This window comes from Pongo abelii, chromosome 11 (genome assembly GCF_028885655.2).
Source record: "Pongo abelii isolate AG06213 chromosome 11, NHGRI_mPonAbe1-v2.0_pri, whole genome shotgun sequence".
Taxonomy (NCBI): Eukaryota; Metazoa; Chordata; class Mammalia; order Primates; family Hominidae; genus Pongo; species Pongo abelii.
This window is the reverse complement of record NC_071996.2, coordinates 22,823,861-22,847,189: the sequence shown is the minus strand read 5'-3', so window position 1 is coordinate 22,847,189 and position 23,329 is coordinate 22,823,861.

The window sequence follows — 23,329 nt, the reverse complement described above, 5'->3', positions numbered from 1 at the left end:
TGCCTTTTTCCCACAAAACAATGACTTACGTTTAGTTTAAAGAACCAGGGATTTCAAACTAAGTTGTGATTTTAGTCATCGTTTTTATTAATACTTATATTCCAAATTATGTATTTACAAAGTTAAAATATTTAATCTGAAAACTCCATTACTTGTAGTATGTAAACCAGATATCTGAGGGAACTTCCATCTCAATAACGACAAAGAAACACACTAAGAGAAAAACTAGGTTCTATGGAAAAGATCCTTTTTAAAATATTTGAGGTAAGAAAAATCTCCATGGACCCTCAGACCAAACAAGTAAAAACAAACAAATCATAAAAATGTGAACCTGAAGCAATAAGTAGTGAGGCCAAATGGAGAGACACTCCAGGGCCAGATGCTGACTGGTGCTGTGATCTAGGGAGTAAGCCTCAGCAGCCTGAAACCTTAGAGGCCTTTGAAAGAGACCACAGAGATTTCAAGTCAGTTACATTTACTGATTTCTAAGTGTCCAACAGTGTTCAAAATCATCAATTTAGGCACTCAGAATTGATGCAAATTTGTATTAAGCAAATTTGAGCTCACAAATGAAATAACCAGATCTAAAGGAAATGAACCACCATGAATAGGAGTCAGAAGCAAAAACTAAAATCAGGGTCTTAGAACCCAAAAGACTTTTGATGTTACAATTATTTCATAATTGTTATTAAAAACTGGCTTATGTAAATGAACATATTACTAAGAAACACATTCTTCAAACAGTGATAGAGATTTTTAAAATAACCAGAAAAAATTAAACATATGAATAAAAATGGTACATAATCCAAAATATAATAGATGAGAAAATTAGACATTGCTTTATAAAAATGAAATAAACAAAAATCTCAGAACTAAATTTTGGTAGCAAATATGTTTATTGGGAAAGGAAAAAATAATTTATAAACAAATTATTAAAAATTTAGCAAGATAACTGTATATAATATCAACATAATAATCTGTATTTCTATTCACCAGCAAATAAGATTTGGTAAAGATAATTTTAAGGTATTATTTATAATACCAAAACATCATAAAGTGATGAGGAATACATTAAATTAAATATGTGCCAGAAAGAGATTATTATATAATCATATTGAACAATATTAAAGAAGCCCTAAATAAGTGAGAAAATGTACAATGTTCTTATATAAAACAATTCAATATAATCACTATATCTACCCTCTCCAAATTTATCAAGAGTTTTGTACACTTAATCAATATCCCAAGTATTGATTTTGTAAATGAAATGACAAACCAATTCCAAAATATGTGTGGTAGAGCAAGTCCAAGCATAAGTTGGCTCAGCTTGCCTATTATGTAGTAAGACATCTGGCGTTATACTGATTAAGTCACTTGATATAGGCACAGAAATTGATATGTTGAGAAATGGAACAAAAAGAGAGACTAGACTCAGACTCACAAATAATATGAAAACATCAAATGATGGGCATGGCTGTGTAGATCTTTAAGGAAAAAATGTTATTCAACAAAAGGTCTAGTTATTCATACAGAAAAATTAATTGGATCATAATCTTATACTACATACAAAATTCTAGTGGATTAAAGACTTAAATTTGAAAGACCAACTTCAACACTTTTTAAAGTGTTAGAAAGTGTAGGAAATTATTTTCTCAAACTAGAGAAATGTATCTTAAATAAGATGTAGACTCTAATCACAAAAGGAAAGACTAGGATTTAAGATATCAATTAGACGAAAGCATCATAAGAAAATTAAAAATGCAAGCTCTGAATTGGTAGGAGAAATGTAAAATAAAGTATTTTCCTCTCTAAAATTTGAGTAACAATTTTAAATCAATAAGGAATATACAAATAATCCTATTTTTAGAAAAATACAGAAAGTGTGAAATATTACAGAGAAGAGAAAATATAAATGGCCCATGGACATATGAAAACATGCTCACCCTGGTTAATAATCAGAAAAATGGAAATTGAGATTATAATAATATATAATTTCATAGTGCTTAGATTGCTAACAGTTATAAAGTCTGGCAGCACGAAGTATTGAAAAGGATGCGTGTCAAACAAATTTACTGTAGGTTATGTGATTAGGAACAATCATTTTGGAAAATGTTTGGCATTTTCTTGCAACACTCAATAATCACATACGTATTGATCTAACATTTGCACGCAATTATATATGTTACAGTAACTCATACATGAACGCAGGAACAAAAATGTTCACAGCAACCTTTATGTATATGTGCGCATATGTGTATGTGTATGTGCTGTTTGTAAAATAACAAAAAAATAAAAAATTGAAAACAATAGGTAACCATTGTCAAAGGACTGAATAAAGTGTGATACTTTTGTTCAATAGAATATCATACAGAAATAAAAATAAATATCATCTCTAACCAATAGTATGTATGAATCTTAGAATTAGAGGTCAAGCAATATAAAATTAACAAACCATCCACAACAATATGGTCTTCTTCTAACATACATTTTCAAAAGATAATTTAAAGAAGTATTCTTCAAGGAAGATGGAAACTGGGGAATAGGACAGACATAGAGCACATGCTTAAAACTATCTTGATGCTATTCTAGATCTTAAGATGCATGGTGGATTTATCAGTTCATTTTAGTTTTGCACTTCCTTCTGTAGATATGCACTACAAGTATCCTTCAGTATATATATTTAATGTTATAAATACATTTAAAACCCATCAAATGAGATTTCTAAGGTATTAAACTTATTGTGGCTTGCTGAAGTGGCAGCAGTAGATTCCAGCTTCTTATACTGGAAGGTTCTGACTCAGCCTTTCCGCAGGGTGATGTGTGAAAGAACACAAGCTCTGTCTCCCTCAGTTTTATTATTTGTAAAATGAAGATAATAATTACATACTGATCAGGAGGACAAAATGTCTGTATACTTTAGCCAGTACCAGGCACTCAGATGAGGTGTCCTTGTGGGGGGCCATTATAGTTTTTCTTGTTGTGGTAAAAATGTCCTTTCACCAGCTATTTTGCATCTGTTGGGGCACTGTCCTTCCATGGGCTACATGAAGAATGTTGGCTACAAGGAATAGCTAAAATGCTAAAGAATATTCTGTTACAGTAGAATTATTTTCTTTTTTTAAAAAAAATTAATTTTGTTGACAAATTAAAGTTGTATTTATTCATGATGTTAAACATGATTTGTTTTATTTGTTTCTTGAGACAGTCTCACTCTGTCACCCAGGCTGGAGTGCAGTGGCACAATCTCTGCTGACTGCAACCTCTGCCTCCACCTCCCGAGTTCCAGTGATTCTGGTGCCTCAGCCTCCTGAGTAGCTGGGTCTACAGGTGTGAGCCACCACAAGTGGCTAATTTTTGTATTTTTAGTACAGATGGGGTTTCATCATGTTGGCCAGGCTGGTCTCCAACTCCCAGCCTCAAGTGATCCACCTGCCTCAGTCTCCCAAAGTGCTGGGATTACAGGCGTAATGTTTTGATATATGTGTGCATTGTAGAATGGCTGAATCAAGCTAATTAACATATGTATGACCTCATATACTTAACATTTTATTTGTATTAAGAACATTTAAAGGTCGACATTTTTAACCAATTTTCAGTATTCAATATTTTATTAATAACTATTGTCACCATGACGTATGATATAATTCGAATGTTTTCCTGCCCAAATCTCATGTTGAATTGTAATCCCCAGTGTTGGAGGTGGGTTCTGGTGGGAGATGATTGGATTATGGTAGTGAATTTCTCATGAATGGTGTCACACCATCCCTCTTGATACTATACTCATGATAGTGAGTGAGTTCTTATGAGATCTGGATGTTTAAAAGTGTGTGGCAACTTCCCTGACCCTCTCTTGCTTCTGCTTTTGCTATGTGAAGTGTCTGCTCCCCTTTCACCTTCCACTATAATGGTAAGCTTCCCGAGGCCTCCCTAGAACCTGAGCAGATGCTGCCATGCTTCCTGTACAGCTTGCAGAACTATAAGCCAATTAAACCTCCTTTATTTAAAAATTACCCAGTCTCAGGTATTTCTTTATAGTAATGCAAGAAACACCTAATACACAAAATTGGTACTGAGTAGTGGGTCATACCTATAAAGATACCTGGGAATGCAGAAGCAGCTTTGAAACTGCGTAATTGGGCAGGAGTTGGAAGAGTTTGGAAAGCTCAGAAGAAGACAGGAAGATGAAGGAAAATTTGGAACTTGCTAGAGATATGTTGAAAGTTTGTGACCAAAATACTGATAGTGATATGGAAAATGAAGTCCAGACTGAGGAGGTCTTGGAAGGAAATGAGGAACTTACTGAGAACTGAAGCAAAGGTCACATTTGCTATGCTTTAGCAAAGAACTTAGCTGCATTGTGCCCCTGCCTGTGGGATGTGTGAAACTTCCCGGACCAAACTGAGGGTTAGGCTGCTATTTCTCGCAGCCCAATAATGAGATGTAGATGAACTGGGGAGAAAGAGAGGTTTTATTTTCTGCAACTGGTTACAGGGAGAAGTCCTGGAAATTATTGCCAGACCAACTTAAAATTGCAAAGTTTTCCAAAGCTTATATACCTTTGTAAAAAGTAAAGTAGAGGTTCCTCTTCAAAGACTTTCCTCCCCATCTAATTAGGAATAAATAGTAACTTCTCTTAGAAGCAAAATTTATTCAAAGACCTGTGCTAACATTCTTAAATATCTGCTAGCCGTAATAAAGAAATCGATGTACTTTATGTTCTTGGCTCTCACAATTTAGCCTAAATTTTGCCTGGCATGCTTATACTGGTCCAAGCAAGCATTAGGTCAGAGCCTGTTCCTCTTCCTTATTTGAAGATGTTTTTACCTTTCTTAGCATTCCACAAGTTACTTCCTCCTTCCTTTGTTCTCCTCTGCCTTTGCCTCTTTTAAAAAGTTCTAAGTTGCTAGCCAATTGGGGCAAATACAGAATGTGAGGTCCCGTTCCAGCCAATGGAAACTGGACACAGCAGTAGGGTGGATGCATCAGGTTATAAATCACCCTGTATCCTTTGTTTGGTGTACTCTTGTGGCAAAACTGTTGACGAGTGCACCCTTTCTGCAGAAAGTAAAAATGGCCTTGCTGAGGAAATTAAATTTATGTTCAAGTGCTATTTCTTTATGGTACCGGGGAACAAGCATTCCTAACACCTTTTAAGCTGTATGTCCATGTGTAAGTGTTCATTCATCTAAAGACATATGTGGTTAACTTCTTCTCATCTATAACTAAGATCTGAGTCCTGAAGACATTCTTTGGAGCTTCAGTAAATTTACTTAACCTAAATGGGTCCAGGTACTTGGGTGATTACCCTTATGTTATCTCCTGCTAAATCATGGAGCTTAGGGAGTTCCTTTAGACCCCCAATAAACTTGTTTGTGGAGGCCTGGGCAGTTTCTTCAGACCCCCAGTAAAACTTGTTTAATCCTAAAAGGGTCCTGTTAAGAATTCCTTCATTAACTTGTCATACTTCAAAGCCCAGGAAAGTTCTAGGCAAACTCTTGGTGAATTTTTTGTTACATTTCAGCCTTTGTAAGGGCACTGTCTCAATCGGCTTTTAATGTTTAACCTAGATGCTCATTCAGTGCTGAGACAGTTGTAATGGAGGCCTGTGTTAGTGAGACCTGGCCTGCCACAAAACTTTGAACTTGAATGTGATGATTTTGGGTATCTGGCAGAAGAAATTTTTAAGCAACAAAGCATTCAAGATGTGGCCTGGCTATTTCTAACACCTATTCTCAGATGTGAGAGCAAATAAATGCCTTAAAATTGAAACTTATATTTAAAAGAAAAGAAGAGCATAAAGGTTTGAAAAAGTTGCAGCCTGGTCATGTGGCAAAGAAAGAAAAAGCTTTTTCAGGAGAGGTTTTCAAGTAGGCTGTGGAGTTACCACTTGCTACAGAAATTTGCATTAACTAAAAAGAACCCAAGGGCTAATATCCGAGACAATGGGGAAAAGGCCTCAAAGCCATCTCAGATAATTTTGTGGCAGCCCCTTCTATCACATGCCCTGTGGCCTGGAAGGAAAGAATGCTTTCGTGGGCCAGGCTAACAAGGCTCTGCTGCCCTGCACAATTTCAGGACACTACTCCTCACATCCAATACTGCTCCAGCTCCAGCCTCGGCTCAAAGTGGCTGAGGTTCAACTTGGGCTTATTTGTGGAGGGGGCAACTTGCCATGAGCTTTGGTGGCTTTTACATGGTGTTAAGCCTGCAGGTAGACAGAGGGCAAGTGTGAAGGAGATTTGGCACCCTAGATTTGAGAGGATGTATGAGAAAGCCTGAGTGTCCAGGAAGAAGCCTATTACAAGGGCAGCACACTCACAGAAAACCTCTACTAGGGCAGTGTGGATGGGAAATGTAGGGTTTGATGCCCCACACAGAGTTCCCTTTGAGGCACTGCCCAGGGGAGCTGTGGGAAGAGGGCCACTGTTCTATAGACTCTGTAATGATAGATCCACAAGCAACATGCACGCTGCACCTGGAAAAGCTGCAGGCACTCAACAACTTGTGAAAGCAGTCTCTGGGGTTATACCCTGCAAAGCTACAGAGGTGGCGATGCCCAAGGCCTTGGGAGCCTACCACTTTTACCACTGGGCCCTAGATGTGGGACATGGAGTAAAAAGTGATCAGAGGTTTGAGATTTAAGGACTGCCCTGCTGGGTTTCAGACTTGCATGAGACCTGTTGCCCCTTTCTTTTGGCCAATTTCTCCCGTTGGAAACAAGAATATTTACCAAATGCTTGTATCCCCATTGTGGAAGTAAATCACTTGTTTTTGATTTTACAGGCTCACAGGTAGAAAGGACTTCCCTTGTTTCAGACTAGAGTTTGGATTTTTGTGTTAATGCTGGAATGAATTAAGACTTTGGAGGGTTAGTGGAAAGGCACCATTGTATTCTGAAATGTTACAATGACATGAGATTTGGGACAGGCCATGGGAAGAATGATATAGTTTGGATGTGTGTCCCTGCCCAAATCTCATATTAAAATGTAATCCCCAGTGTTGGAGGTGGGACCTGGTGGGAGGTGTCTGAATCATGGGGGCAGATTTCTCATGAATGATTTAGCACCATCCCCTTGGTACTGTCCTCATAATAGTAAGTGAGACCTCATGATATCTAGTCATTTAAAAGTGTGTTATACCTCCCCCTTCTCTCTCTTGCTCTTGGTTTCACCATGTGATGTGCCCGCTTCCCCTTTACCTTTTGCCATGATTGTAAGCTACTTGAGGCCTCCCTGGAAGCTGAGAAGATGCCAGCATTATTCTTCCTGTAAAGCATGTGGAATCATGAGCCAATTAAAACTCTTTTCTTTATAAATTACCCAGTCTCAGGTATTTCTTTATAGCAATGCAAGAATGGACTAATAATTTAATGTACAATAGACTTCTTGAACTTACTTCTCCTAACTGAAATTTTGTATCCTTTGGGCAACATCTCCCAATTGCCCAGAGCAACTCCTGGTAACCACCCCATCATCTGCTTCTATAAGTTCAACTTTTTTTCATTTCCACATATAAGTAATGTCATGTGGTATCTTTCCAATTTTTTTTAAAATAAATGAGTTGTGAGACTCTCCAAAGTTAATCAATATCTGAAGTTTTAATCCCCTGTACTGTCAGAATCTATAAACTATATATATTTATGTGTGTGGATGCACAGTATAGGGGTGTGTGTGTGTATATATATGTATTTATTAGTGACGTTTTGTAGAGAAGGGAAGCTGTCTTGATTACCTCAATAATCTCATTCTCTAGGAGAGTGTCCTATTTTTTTTTTTAATTTGCTAAACATTTGCCAAGTATCTACTATACACCTGGCAACATGTTAGGTATTTTAGAAGTACTCAGACATGCTATTGAATAAACGAATGAATAGACCCTCAGTGTATCATGCCACCAATATTTTTCATTGAAATTTCCCAACTTAGTTCAACTAAAGAGGCTTTGTAATTGTTATATTATAAAGTAGTAGGAAATTTGATTTGAAATATATTTTAGAGTGTTTAGCTTTTATAGTAAAATTTTCTACACTACACTTAATCTTAGCCAAAAGTCTGAGAAGCGATTATTTAGTAAAGTTTTCTACATGACAAAAATCTAACCATTTACATTTTAGAAAATGTAGCCAATAAATTAAAATTGAGAGCAGAAAAAATCACTCACATTTCAACACCTAGAAACAATCTTTTTTAATATTTAAAGTATTTCTCTAGTCTTCTTACATGCATATTGGGATTTCATGTTTATCAATATAACATATAAGCAATTCTTCACTCTTCGGTTTCAATATCTCCATCTGGCACTTTTTTTGGAAGATATATCTCCTGTAAAATGAAAAAGAACTGTGCCAGGCATAGTAAAGTATACCTAAGTTTTTAAAAATTGGCATAGAGGAATAGAGTGTACTTTTTTATATACCTTATATGTTTTGAATATTTATAATGGAATGGATTTCCATCTCTTAATCCTGGTTTGATTTCATGCCTATTTTATATCCGGGGAATGGACTGATTAGCTCAGAAGGTCCCTGCCAGTCTGTGGGTTTTAGAACCTTCAGCAAGCACTGTTTGTGTTTGCCCCAATACCTTGATAAACAGAAATCCTACTCAACACCAATTGTTGTGTGATCTTAGACACATTTGGCAAATTCAAGCTTCCAATAAGTTTTCAGAGATTCTGACCTTGAGTTTCAGGGCTTGTCAGTCTTTTCTGAGGACTCTATCAGGCCAAATACAAACATATTAACATCAGGGAAGAGGAGCCGTGAGAAGCAATGTTGAACAGCATTGTGCCGTTTTCTGAGGTAGAAATAACATCACAATGAAAGCAAGGAAGATATTGCAGTGAGGCCTGATTTGAAAAGGTAATAGTTATTAAATGAAGAGGAAAAATTGAGTGTAACAGCCATAAGAAGCAGGCTAAGTTTTCTTTTGATGGTAGCTTTTTGCATTTGTCAAATAAAAATCAATTGCTTTGAGCTCTATTCCCTTCCCCTAAATATTCTTAGTCTCTGTTGCTATATTCAGCATGCTGAATATACAAAGAAAGAAGAAAAACAGCCACAATTCACATAATACACCAAACTAATTTCATTTTGAGGGTGAACTGAGTCGGAAAAATCTCATTTTCTTAAGAAAACTATGTATCTCATAAAGTCTTTATGTGCTTTGGAGGAATATGCCTTTGCCCGAAGGAGATGCTTGTGCCTTGTCTGGGGAGGTAGTGAGAGAGAAAGATAGAAGGATAAAAAAGACAACAACTTTTTTCCCTACAAATAAAGTGCAAAGGGCTAGACATTTTAATTCCTTCATTTTCCCATTATTTCTTGGTTGATCAATCAGTTTCCCCAAGCAGACTTCACTTTTCTGCTTTTCTCTTGCCTCTGCCTATGCAAATTGCAACCTGCTTTTAATTATACAAGGTGCACTCTCACCAAATGATGATAATGGAATGAAAATAGGAAGTGCATTAAGCAGCTTCAGTGGGATTTTATATGCACTGTAATGACCTTTCAATATGAATTAATAGTGAGGAAAGGATTTATATTTTTCATACTGTATAGGAAGTTGTTCTTTGTTATAAGATGTCACTTACAATCCCTAGTGACATTTGAATAAAGGTGTAAAAATGTCGTATTTTACCATTGACAGATTCCGTCAGTTCTCTCTTGTCATGGGATAAGGGGCTTTTTAATGCATATATATAACAGCTCAAGATGTACTTTCAATTGGGTTTTCTTTCCTTAAGTTATTAAATATTCAGGATGTTCATTATGCGCCAGAGCCTGAATAATATAAGATTAGTGGGAAACCTTTGTGGGAGCTTTTATTACCATTATTAATATTAATCTTGTGTGCTGCACTCATTTTTCTACTTTGCAAACGTAAATGTCATTAGAATAAGTAAACCACACCTGTCCCCCACCTCCATAGGTAAGGGCAAAAAAAAAAAGAAGCTTTAGAGTGAAAACAAGAACTTTTTTACCTTAGTTTTTCAAACAGTAAAAGAGGGGCAATGGGAACCCATCTATCCGATTTCTGCTCCTAAGGAGAACAAATCTGGTAGGTCGGAAAATTAAAGTTCGAGAAGTGAGAAATGTTCCCAATGTAAAATATGGGGAAAGTAGAAGAGATTGCACTGAAACCCAAGGAAGGCTTCTGTATTCCCCAGACAAGGCACCTTCCACTATTTCATACTGCTTTGAGAAAGTTGGATAAAAGTCATTGCTGTCTCTGCTGTTCAATTAGACTTGAGTTCTGGAAAGTCAGTAACCATATTCAAACTTTATTTTGTTCAGAATCTGAACTTTGATTATGTCATATAATTGAAAATAATAACCATTTTACATAGAATCAAAATAATATCTAATGTTTGAGATGTGCTCTGAAGCTTATCAATGTGCTCACATATATTTTTCCAACAGCGCCTGCTAAGTGCATGCATAAATACGTGATTGAAAGTCCTGATCTAGTTTTGTGAGTCACATGCTAATAGTGTGGTAGAACAACAGTCTGCAACAGCAAAGATTCCTCAGCATGGCATAGAAAGCCTTTCTTGATTTAGCTCCTCCTCATTTTCTGGCCTCTCCTCAATACTCTTTCTTTCCAATGATCATTTGTGATCATTCACACGGCATTACCTTCTGTTCTACATTAAAATACATTTGTTCATGCTTGGCCTGTGCTCATGCTGCCTTGTTTGCTACGAACATTTCTGTTATGACTCTTAATGAAGAATTTGCCCTCTTTTCCCCATTCATATGTTATTTCTCTGTTCAGATTTCTGTTCTTTCAAGAAAGCACCTCTGATACATCTCAAGTATATATTGTGGTCCACCTGAGAGCTATTAGCACCTTATTTTGTAATTATCATCTATTCTTTTTGTAAGCTACTTAACAGCAAAACTTTATTTATGTATTATTCAAGCACTTAGTGTCCTGTGCCTGTGGGTATTCAGTGAAGAGTTTTGGAATAAACAGAAATCAAATTACTTGTTGAAATATCACTAGTGACAAAGATAATAAGGTCAAACATTTTGACTCTGCATCTCCCCATTTTGTGCAGTGTGGTGTTTTGGGAAGCCTAGTATCTTTGGAACAATACAGAGACACTGACATTCATTCTCACGGTAACATACCCAAGAGAGTCCATTTCTTAATCAGCAAGATTCTGAAAACACTCTGATGAGGTTAATGGAAAAAATGAAACGGAATAATGCATGTGGTTTTTCTGGAACAGAAAATGCTCCACACACGTTAGCTATTACAATACTTTCTTTCCCCTGTCCCTTCAATGTTGATCCCCTTCAGGCTCACACCAAGAGTCCCCTTCCTCTCTCTGTGTGTGCACTGACCTTGATCAATTCATCCATCTCATGCCTACAATGGCCATCCTTCTGATCATGTCTCCCAGATCCTTCTCTGGATTTCATTCCTCTCTCAACTCCTTTCCCTTCATGTCCCCAGAGAACTTTAAAACTTTTGGCCAGGTGCTGTGGCTCATGCCTGTAATCCCAGCACTTTGGGAGGCCGAGGTGGGCAGATCACCTGAGGTCAGGAGTTTGAGACCAGCCTGACCAACATGGAGAAACCCTGTCTCTACTAAAAATGCAAAATTAGCCGGGCATGGTGGCAGGCGCCTGTAATCCCAGCTACTCAGGTGGCTGAGGCAGGAGAATTGCTTGAACCCGGGAAGCGGAGGTTGCAGTGAGCTGAGATTGCACCTTTGCGCTCCAGCTTAGGTAACAAGAGTGAAACTCCATCTCAAAACAAACAAACAAACAAACAACAACAACAACAACAAAAAACTTCCAGGTTGGTATAATCGAGAGGCTAAGAATCTCTTTACCACACTTGTATAAATATTCATATGTGTTCCCATGAAAAATATTGATATATTTATTAAACAGGGTGCTGTCTCAGACTCTGATGGAAGTGTGCTGTGATAAATGGAATGTGGACTGTGTGTTGAATTATGTGTTAAGAATTTTGAAAAGGCAACGTGAACTTAATACCTCTTTATTAGGTTGTTATGGTGATCAAATTGAGTTAATATGTGTAAAGTAATTAGAACTATGACTGACACATTATAAGGAATGAATAGATTTTAGTTTTTATTATGATATCCAAAGCTGAAGTAATTATATGCTTTCCCAATGTTACTATTTTTCATGTGTTTTCTACCTTAGATTTTGAAACTTCTAGTTTCTTTGCTTCTTAATTTATACATGAGTAATTCAACATTAATGCTTCCCACTCTAAACCCTAACCCCATCCAATCAATCACAAAACCAGGCCAGCTCTACCACTTTAATATTTTTTTCAATGTTTTTATATGTTTACTTTGTACAGCTACCTTTTCTCCATCAATACTCCCATCCCTAAGTTCAGGCCACATTACAGCATAGTTTTTAAACATTTTTTAAACTAAAAATTTAATTCACACATGCTAAAAAGTTAGAGAAGAACAGAAAAGTGAGAAAATGTGTTTCCCCTACCCTATGTCTCCAGTCCCCCTTTCCAGAGGCAGCTACTAGAATTGTTTGAGTATTGTACTACAGGGTCTCTCTCTCTCTCTTTCTCTCTCTCTCACACACACACACACACACGCATGCATGTACACATATTGTATATGACTTCTGTGTTTTTCTGTGTTTTACACAGAAACACATTTACTTTTGTCTTAAAATATTAATTTTTTCCTACCAGTACATGCAAGCTCCTCACTTTTCCTATATGTCTGTGGAGCCTCCCTTGTTGAATCCTACATTTCTTTTGTCTTGTACTTTAGTAACACTTTATTTTACTTTAGATCCAGGGGTACATGTACGAATTTGTTATATGGGTATATTGTGTGATGCTGAAGCTTGGGCTTCTAATGATTCAATTACCCAAGTAGTGAACATAGTACCTGATAGGTAGTTTTGCAACCCTTGATTCCACTTCCCTTTTGCAGCCTTCTAGTAGTCCTCAGTGTCTATCATTGTCATCGATATGTCCATGAGTACCTGATATTTAGATCCCGCTTATATGTGAGAACATGTGTTATTTGGCTTTCTGTTCCTGAATTAATTCACTGAGGATAATGGCCTCCAGCTGATCCAGGTGTTGCAAAGGACATGATTTCTTTCTGTTTAGTATTTCATGGTAAATACTAAAAAAAATATGTACCACATTTTCTTCATCCAGTCCACCATTGATAGACACCTAGGTTTATTCCATGTCTTCGCTATTGTGAAGTACTGTGACGAGCACGCTAGTACATGTGTCTTTTTAGTAGAATTATTTGTTTTCTATTGGATATATACCCAGAAATGGAATTGCTGGCTTGAACGGTAGTTTGGTTTTCAGTTTTGTTGAGAAATCTCCAAACTGCTTTACACAGTGGCTGAACTAATTTACATTCCCACCAATAGAGTACAAGTGTTCATATGGACTTTTGAATGAGCTTGCCCTTACTCCCCATCTTCTTATAATAAATCTGGTTAATGGATTTATGCAAATCCCATGAAATTCCCCAAATGATTTTGGAATAATTGTGATCTTTATACGATTAGTTCTTTCTAGCTAAGAAAGTAAATTATTTTCATAGCCAAGACTTGTTTAAACTCCTGGATAGTTTTTCTGCTTTATTGTTATTAAAAATGAAATATTTTACTATAATTTATAATTGCTCTATTTGCATGTAAGGATGTTAGCAGACAATACATTTGGTAACTAGATTAATTAAAAATTATCTTAGAGCTTTTAATAATCCTTTGAACACCTCTCAGTTTTATTTCTTCACATCTTTTGTCAGTTTCATTCCTGAAAGCCTGCAGTAAAAGGCATGGGAGAAATCCACTGTAGGTAAACTGCTACATGTGTAAGGGAAAAAGTGCCATTTTTTTCAGTCAAAACTGTCCTTAAAGCAACATTGCAAATTGGTAAAAAAATGAGTGTAATGATACACATCTGCAACTACAGATTTATTTTCATATCCTGCCCCTAAACCCATCACAAAATAACATGGATTTACTATATCCAATACCCAACTCATATGTATAGACAATTCCACTCCCTCCCTTTATAATCTAATCTTTTGCTGCTGTCATGCATTCTTCCAAATCGCTCCTTGGATTTCCCTCTGAAATGCCATTACCTCTATCACATTTTGGTCTGCTAATTAATTTTGGGGTTTATTTTCTTGTTACAAAATCACTACTATAAGGTGAGACCCCTATTGTCATTGCAATTAGAAGAAAAGTCTGCACAATTTAGCCTGTATTTAAATATAATTTTTTTCAAGATAATTCTTTAAGGTGGTTCTTTTCACTCCTGAATCTGAAAAAATGCAAATATCTTCCAATTCCCCGGCTTCTTCTCCCTATTTTGTTTACCTTACTATATTTTCAATATGTACATTTCCCTAATTTATTGACACCTCCGTTATGTATTTAATGAACATTACTAACAACTGCTCCAACCCAATCTTTACTTCCATTGATCACTAGTGCCCAGTGAATACTTTCAGCTGATAGACATGTAATTTTTTGAAAAATCATTATATTAACTTTTTAAAAATAAGGGCATCTTTTCTCTTTCATTTACTTTTTTAAACATAAAATTACATGTTGCTGCATATTATTGTACTCTTTCTGTTAGTGTGTGTCTAATATTTATTTTCTCAATATTTTTCCTTCTACATTTCTGTCAACTTCACCAGGATATATCCACAATTTTTTTGAAATTCAGCATTTTTCTTTCTTGGACCTAGTGCTCTCATTCTACCTTTTGATGTACATTTTATTTTATTTAAAGAAAATGTCATTATTATATATTTAAATATCTTTTATTATTGATCTATATTATTTTATTCTGGAACAATTAATGTAGAGACATTATACATTGTCTCATCTCTTTCCTTGCCACCATGTAAGCCATTCTCTACACTGAATCAAGAATGATCTTTCTAAAATATAAACATATAAGTCATAGAGAATAGAGACAACTCAATTTGAATGAAGTAAAACAGATGTATTGGAAACTAAGAAAGAAGAGGTGATTAAAAAAAGAACCTAGAAGCCCTTGAAATCTGGATCGAGATGTTCTGCATTTATGTGGTCACAGAAACCACTGGAAGGAGTTAACTGGGAAGCATTCTCAAAGTAAAACCACAGGAAGAACAATCTGGTGTCAGTATAGAGGACAGGCAGAGAACCAGGACCCAAGGAGAGAGAAGAGGTCAGATTACTCAAAGGTGGAAAGAAACTAACACTATTTTGGGAGACTTAAATCAATAATGAAAGCCTTCATTTGTAGATTTTTGTCAAAAAATTGAGAACAAAAATTCCCATTGAACAATAAAAATCTTATCTAACTTGAATAAATGTCCTGTTTTTTGTTTACCGAATTGTTCTAATACAAAGGCTCTATTTTCTATGGGAAAAAAACAAAACAAAACAAAAACAAAAAGAAAACCACATTTTCACTTTATTTTGCCTAAAACATTCTTCAGAAGTTGGTAACTGAAAGAAAATTATTCACATTATTAACTTGTATTCTTCACAACCTCAAATATTAGAGATGAAAAGTATATTGAGATGAAAGGAGAAAAGAAAATGTGGTTAAGTTGAACAAAAAATTTCTTTTTATTTTTTATGCCAGTTCTAGTCACTGACTCTAAATTATTGAACTTTATTTTCTAAAGCATTCATTTTTTTTCTATTTCTCTGAGATGAACTTTTTTTTTAATTTTATTTTAAAATGTCTTAGTGAATTCGGTATAACATATAAATGAAGACTTAGCAGCAATTGGGGATTGAAAACCATGAGTTTGTATCCTAGCTCCCTACTTCTAATTCCATGACCAAGCTTAATTCATTTGGAAAATTTTTGAAACAAAATTTCTAAAGTAAATTTTAATAATGTACCATATGTAAGAAATAAGTTTATTGTTTGGGTTAATTAAATTAAAATTAGCAAAATTCAATTAAGTGAATGTAATGAAACGAACAAACCTTTATTGACAGCCTGATAATTAACAGGGATTTAAATTCAACTGGAAAGGTGCAAGCACTACCATCACGGCCACATGTCTCATGCCCTCTGATCCAGGGTAAACAAGGTGTCGTAGGACTTTTCCTCAGTTCAGCTAAATACGGGGTTCTTGTCCATCCCATGGCCATGAAAATTTAGGCTCCCAGACAGTTTAAAGAGTGAGTAAAGTAGGTTTTTATTGGGTGAAAAGTAAAAAAAAAATGGGGGAAACAGGGACTCTGACAAGGCCAGACTCCCTCTGCTAGAGGGCTTCCGGCTGGGCAGTTTAAATCCCAGGTTTCACGCAGGAAGAGGAGGCGCCAGGCTCCTCCCCACTGCAGAAGGTGTGTGAACTTCCTGAAGCTCCACTTCAGTGAGCAGGCTGGTTGGAGTTTCTTTAGGAACTGTCTTCCCACCTGGCTGTCTCATTCCCCCATCTAAAGAAGTATATCTAACTGCTGTTAGATTAAGGAAAAGGACAAAGTCAGATCTTAACTCCTTCCTGCTGACTGGGGGTGCTGTTTTGGAGAAACGGCAGTTAGAGCTCCCTCACAGGCCTGTGTAAGGGTTCCCAGCAGGAGGGGCCATCCTCTGAGCCTCCGTTTGCATGATCATTTGGAGTTTGATGGCCTGAAGGCAGGAACAGACAGACAAACTAGATTATTAGAAAATATGTATTAAAACAAAACAGAGGGAGGGTTAAAAACAGCTCAAAAATCCTGAGACCTTTTACCAGTTTGCATGGGGAGAGGGAAGGCAAAAGCCTGACTGGTAAAAAAAAACTTCACCCTTTTGCCATCATGTTGGGCTCATGAGTTCCTTTCCCCTGAGCCCAATCCTAAGCCAACCAGTTTAAGGTTTGGGAAATTAACTCTTTCCAGTTTGGAGGATGCAGCTGAAGGGGGTGTCCCATAGTATAGAGATACAATTACCTGTCAGTGAAGAGAGGACAGAGGAGGAGAGAGGAAAAAAGAGAGGATTTTTTAAAAGGAGTCAGGGATTCAGGATGCTTTTGAAAGGGTTACATACTGAAGATGAATGGCTACCCACCTAGAAAGAGGGGAGAAGGCATCCTTGGTTCCCTTCTCTTCCTAGCAAATACCAAGGGTATGTGAGGGAGAGAGGAAGGAGCATTCTCTTTCCATCTTCCATCCTTGTATCCCCCAGTTCTGGTGAACTTGGCAGGTCTCCCTATAAGTGCCAAAGCTGTTTGTACCCATGAAGCAGGGAGGGCCTAGAAAATAAGAATTATCACTTACACCTATTCCTCTAATCCCCCTACTGTTAGTAGCCTTGGAATTCCCTAGAACTCATTTATGCCTTTGGTACTAATGCAGCCTTTATCCATGAAACAGGAAGCTTGGGCTTGGCTTAATTGGCAGGAATCAGCCATACTCACTTGTGCTGTGTCTTTTAACCTCTGTTGTCATTTGCCTCTGGATCCCTTAGATCCAGTTTTCTTTTCTAGGGCTTTGACCCGAAGCTTGGAATTGAGTCTGGGACAAAAACGTGTCTCTCAGGGTGTTGCATGGACTCGTTATCATAAACCAAAAGCTAAGCAGAAACTGTGGAACTGAGTCCTCCTCCAACAAGGGAGAAGAAAGGATGTTTTGTGACACATCCAGATAAATGGAAGCTAGCTATAGTTAGGCTTGCTAGGATTTGGGTGCATGGTGCTTGGCTTAGTTCCCTTAGTTTTACTTTCCCAAAAAGGAAACCACTGGGTGATGGACACCCTGTTTATTTTATCACCTGGCAGGATTTGCAAGATAATTGCTCAGAACTAGAATATTGATCCGGATTTCTACATTACCAATTCATTTTGTTCTTTCTGGGCTGCACCCAGGGATTGCTTGTTTACAGGAACAAGCAGGGTAGTCTAATATGTAGGTGAAAACTTAAAAACAACTAGTAAATTTAGAATTTAGTGGCAAATGTATGATAAGTTTTGGAACATAATTTATCTCTCTCCAGTCCTCATTTTTGTTTAAAAAATACAAAATTATGATAACGGTTTCCTCCAACCTCAGAAGTCTGAGGATGAAAAGTCTTAGAAGCAACAGTGAGGTTTTGAGTCTCCATTTTACTCGCTTTTGGAGTCCCTACATTGTGTACCAAAAATGTTGCAGGACTTTTCCTTAGTTCAGCTAAAGACTGGGTTCTTGTCTTCCCCACAGCTGTTAAAATGTAGGCTCGTAGATGGTTTAAAGAGTGAGTAAAGCAGGGTTTCATTGGGTTTTTAAAAGGGGAAAAAAAGGGGGGAAACAGGGACTCTTGCAAGGCCAGAGTCCCTCTGCTAGAGTGCTTCCCGCCAGGCAGTTCGAATCCCAGGTTCCACACAGGAAGAGAAGGGGCCAGGCTCCTCCCCTCTGCAAAGGGTATGAACTTCCTGAGGCACCACCTTAGTGGGCAGGCTGGTTGGAGTTTCTCCAGGGACCCTCTCCCAACTGGCTGTCTCAAAATCAGTACTAGCCAAGTGGCTTTCACCATCAGCTTTCCAATTTATCATAATCCTGGATCTCCTAGAATTGATTATATTCATGGATGCCAACTTATACTTACTAATCTCACAATAAAAATACCCATAAGAGAATAAAATATGAATGTGCATGTCAATTAATTCATCTACCCTGAGTAATATAACTGTCAAGAAAGCCAGAACCTTGTGTCGATCTTATCAGAAGTTTTTCTTCCTAAAGGCAAATTATTTTGGAAACTAAACAACATAAAGACACTAGGTAAAAATGAAATCGAAGATAATTACTATGTCTCACATATAAAAAGGCATTTTAATGTCTTTAGTTTCCCAGAAAAACTAGAATATAAAAGGTAAAATTAACCATTAGATAATGTGTGTAAAGATCTGCAATATGTAATTATTTAGCATTTCCCAAAGCCTTATATTTTTATCTCTAGCAGTGACAAATGGATACAATTTGATAATGACATAATAGCATGGTGTGGTCACATAGTGGTTGAACATATGTGTTTTGATGTCAGACACCTGTCTGACCTATACTGTAGATCAGTATTCTAGATCTAGAATTTGTTAACTGGAGGATTTTGGATAAGTTTCTCTATCTCCCCAAGCTTCAGTTTCCTTATTCACAAAATGAAAAAAAAAAAAAAAAATACAAAGATGAATCTTAGTTTACTGTCAGGTTTAAATGATGTATATGGCTTCTAATTTTCCACCACCACATTTGACATGTAGTAATTGGTCAACATAGTTACTGAACACATGGTTATCTGTGATGTCATAACAACTAGTGGACATGCTTTCAAGTAGGACATATGACCTGAGAGATGGATAGTATATCATCGATGAATACAATGTGGAGCTGTACTTATGGGGCTCAGGCTCATAGACTCTGACGTCTGGAAGTTGAAAATGACTTACAATTCAATTTTAAGCACCTTTACAAATGAGCCTTGGGTTACAGGATTGTTTTTTGTATTTATGCTGATTTTGTGTGTATTCAGTGTGCAAACCTAACCTTTCTTATATTCTTTAAAAAGGAGCTGTGATGTGAGTCAATTCAATTTACTAAGCATCAGGGCGTTCTGTTATCTAGCATGACAGTTGCAAAGGTGAATGAAGCAAGGGCTCTGCCTTAAAAGGAGATCTTTAATCAGAAATGATAGTAATACACTCTGAGATTGAAATAACAAGAGTAGGCACAGGGTTTTTTGCACACAAAGAGAACAGTGGAAAAATCTTGTGAGAGGAAATAATAAAAACTTATTACTTTAGGAGTTTAATGGATCTGAAAAAAAAAAAAAAAAAAAACACTCTTTGAGGAAAAACCAGGAGCTGACATTATGTGAGATTTTAAGGATACCCAAAAGCTCACTTGAGTAGAGTCTTGTTTGGGACTCAGCATACTGAGTGGGGTAAGCTGTAAAGAGGCCAGACCCTAAAGGACCTCAGATACCAAATGAAGGGGTTTAGTAATTATAATATAGGCATTGCAGGGACCCTAAAACACATGAGCAGAGTGGTGATATGGTGATAGGGGCAGTGAACAAAGACAAAACAAACAAACAAGAATAGCTCCAGGCTTATTTGGAAAAACAACACAGAGGGGAGTTATGCTGAAGATTGGGAGGACGTTTGGGAGAATCGGGAATGACAAGTAAGCTTGGGAGCCATGGTGTGCCGAGCTCACCAGTGGAGCACAGTTTGCACGCCACGCAGCATGCCAGCTTGGGAAGATTTTCTCACTGTGAGTATGGAGGTGTTTTTTTTCACCTATGTGTAACCTTTATGTTCAATAGAAAGAAATAAGAAACGGGAAATAAAACTTCGTAAATGTGTGTTCCAGTACTCAGATCCCTACTAATACCATTGGGAAAGTCACTACGGTAGTCAAAGAAGAATGATCATTATATCCACCTACTGGTACAAAATATCACATCTCATTCCATCTAAAATAGATGAAATAAATTTAAAAACTCGAATCATTTAAAATGGCAGTAAACAAATGCAAGTGATAATGACTGTCCCCCCCAAAAAGAAATATGAATCACTTCAAAGTTTTATCTTTTTGGAGTATAACATCAAGGTACTTAAAAGCACTTGGAGGTTTATCCACATATAAATATGAACAGCTAAAGAAGAACAGCATGTTTCAATGGGTATTATGAAAACAATGAATTTCCAAAACAAAGGGTAAGGTAAAGGCAAATAATATTCCCCAATACACTATTTCTAACATTCCTAAAGTAGCACTAATTTGGATATGTTCAATATTTTTAAGCACCTTTACATATGTTTATAATTTGGCTGACATTCTAGACTGACATCAGACAACCTCCACTGACTCGTAACCAGAACCTGTGAGGCTACTGAAAAGTTTTGTGATCCTGCATAACTTCTGTCACTCCTGAAAACCTCTGAATTTCTCATCTGGAAAATAATAAAACTTTTTACCTATAGAGTTGGGAGGATTAATTAAGACAGTACAGGTACTGTATAATATTTAACCCAGGGTCTTGTGTATACCTGTTAAGCAAAAAACATATATGGTATTTTTATTATAATTTATTTCATGTTATTTAATTATCAAACATCAAGCAAGCAATGTTTTATTATAGCATGTTTTAGGTAATAAAACTGAAGCTCAGGAAGGCCAAATGGTTTTTTTTCAGTTTCATAGCAGTGCTAAAACCAGAAACCATTGCTCTGATTCTATACCTAGAGCTGCCCTTGCTCTCTCAGAGAGACTGAGGAGGTGGGTCATTTGCCTTCAGTGGAAGACCTCCTTCACAAAGCCAATGTGCTACAATGGGGATGTGCAGATAGTCATGCATGTCACCCCAAGACTTAGCATCCTGAAGACCCACCTGTTGGTCAGTATTTCTTGTTTTGCTAATGCCAAAACATTTTTACATTTCCAATTCATGTCATCTGACTCTAAAACTCAAACTTACATTTCAAAATAAATTTTCTTTAGTCCCACATAAAAAAGTGCCACGTAAATCTAAAAAACAAAACACAAACCCAAGTGCAGAAAAAAAAATGCCATATCATGACTAATAGAAATGAGTTTTGTTTATCAGCTCTAGGAGCTCTTGGGCTGAGACTATGGGATTTTCCAGATACAGAATCGTGTCATCTGCAAACAGTGACAGTTGAATTCCCTCTTTTCCTATTTGGATGCCTTTTATTTCTTTCTCTTGCCTTATTGCTCTGTCTAGGGCTTCCAATACCCTGAAGAATAGAAGCGGTGAGAGAGGGCATCCTTACCTCGTGCCAGTTTTCAAGGAGAATGCTTCTAGTCTTTGCCCATTCAGTATGACGTTGGCTGTGAGTTTATCATAGATGGCCCTTATTATTTTGAGGTACATTCCTTCAATAGCTAGTTAATTGAGAATTTTTAACATGAAGGGATGTTGAATTTTATTTAAGGCCTTTTCTGCAACTATTGAGATAATTGTGTTTTTGTCTTTAGTTGTTATGTGATAAATAACATTTATTGGTTTGTGAATGTTGAAACAACATTGCATCCCAGGGATGAAGCCTACTTGATTGTGGTGGATTAGCTTTTTGAGGTGCTGCTAGATTTGATGTGACAGTATTTTGTTGAGGATTTTTGCGTCAATGTTCATCAAAGGTATTGGCTTGAGGATTTATTTTTTGTTGTGTCTCTGTCAGGTTTTGGTATCAGGATGATGCTACTCTCATAGACTAAGCTGGGGAGGAGTCTGCCATTTTCAATTTTTTTAGAATAGTTTCAGTGGGAATGATACCAGCTCTTCTTTGTACATCTTGTAGAATTCGTCTGTGAATCCATCTGGTCCTGGGCTTTTTTTAGTTGGTAGACTATTTATTACTGATTCAATTTGGGAACTTGCTGTTCATCTATTCAGGGAATCAATTTCTTCCTTGAAATTCAATCTTGGGAGAGTGTATGTGTCCAGGAAATCATGCATCTCTTCTAGGTTTTCTAGTTGTGTGCACAGAGGTGTTTGTAGTAGTTTCTGATGTTTTTTATTTCTGTTGGGTCAGTGGTAATATCCTCTTTGTCATTTCTAATTGTGTTTACTTGGATCTTCTCTCTTTCCCTCTTAATTAATCTAGCTAGGAGACTATCTATCTTAATTAAGTATTTGAAAAAAACAACTATGGAATTTGTTGATCTTTTGAATATTTTACTGTGTCTCTGTATGCTTAGTTAAGCTCTGATTTTGATTATTTCTTGTCTTATGCTAGCTTTGGGTTTGATTTGTTCTTGCATCTCTATTTTTTTCAGTTGTTGTTAGGTTGTTAAATCGAGGTAAGTCTCTGGATACAAAATCAACATTCAAAAATCACTAGAATTCCTATATACCAGCAACAGCCAAGCCAAGAGCCAAAGCAGAAAGACAATCCCATTCACAATTGCCACAAAAAGAGTAAAACACCTAGGTATACAGCTAAACAGGGAGGTTAAAGATCTATACCATCAGCATTACAAAACACTGCTGAAAGAAATTAGAAGAGACAAATGGGAAAACATTCTATGCTCATGAATAGGAAAAATCAAGATTATTAAAATCACCATATTGCCCAAAGCAATTTATGGATTAAATGCTATTTCTATCAAACTACCAATGAAATTCTTCACAGAACAAAAAAAAAACTATTTTAAAATTAATACAGAACCAAAAAAAAAAAGAGCTCAAATAGCCAAGGCAATACTAAACAAAAGTAACAAAGCTGGAGGCAGCACATTACTTGAGTTCAAACTATGCTACAGGACTACAGTAACGAAAACAGCATGGTACTGGTACAAGAAAAGACACATAGACCAGTGGAACAGAATAGAGAGCTT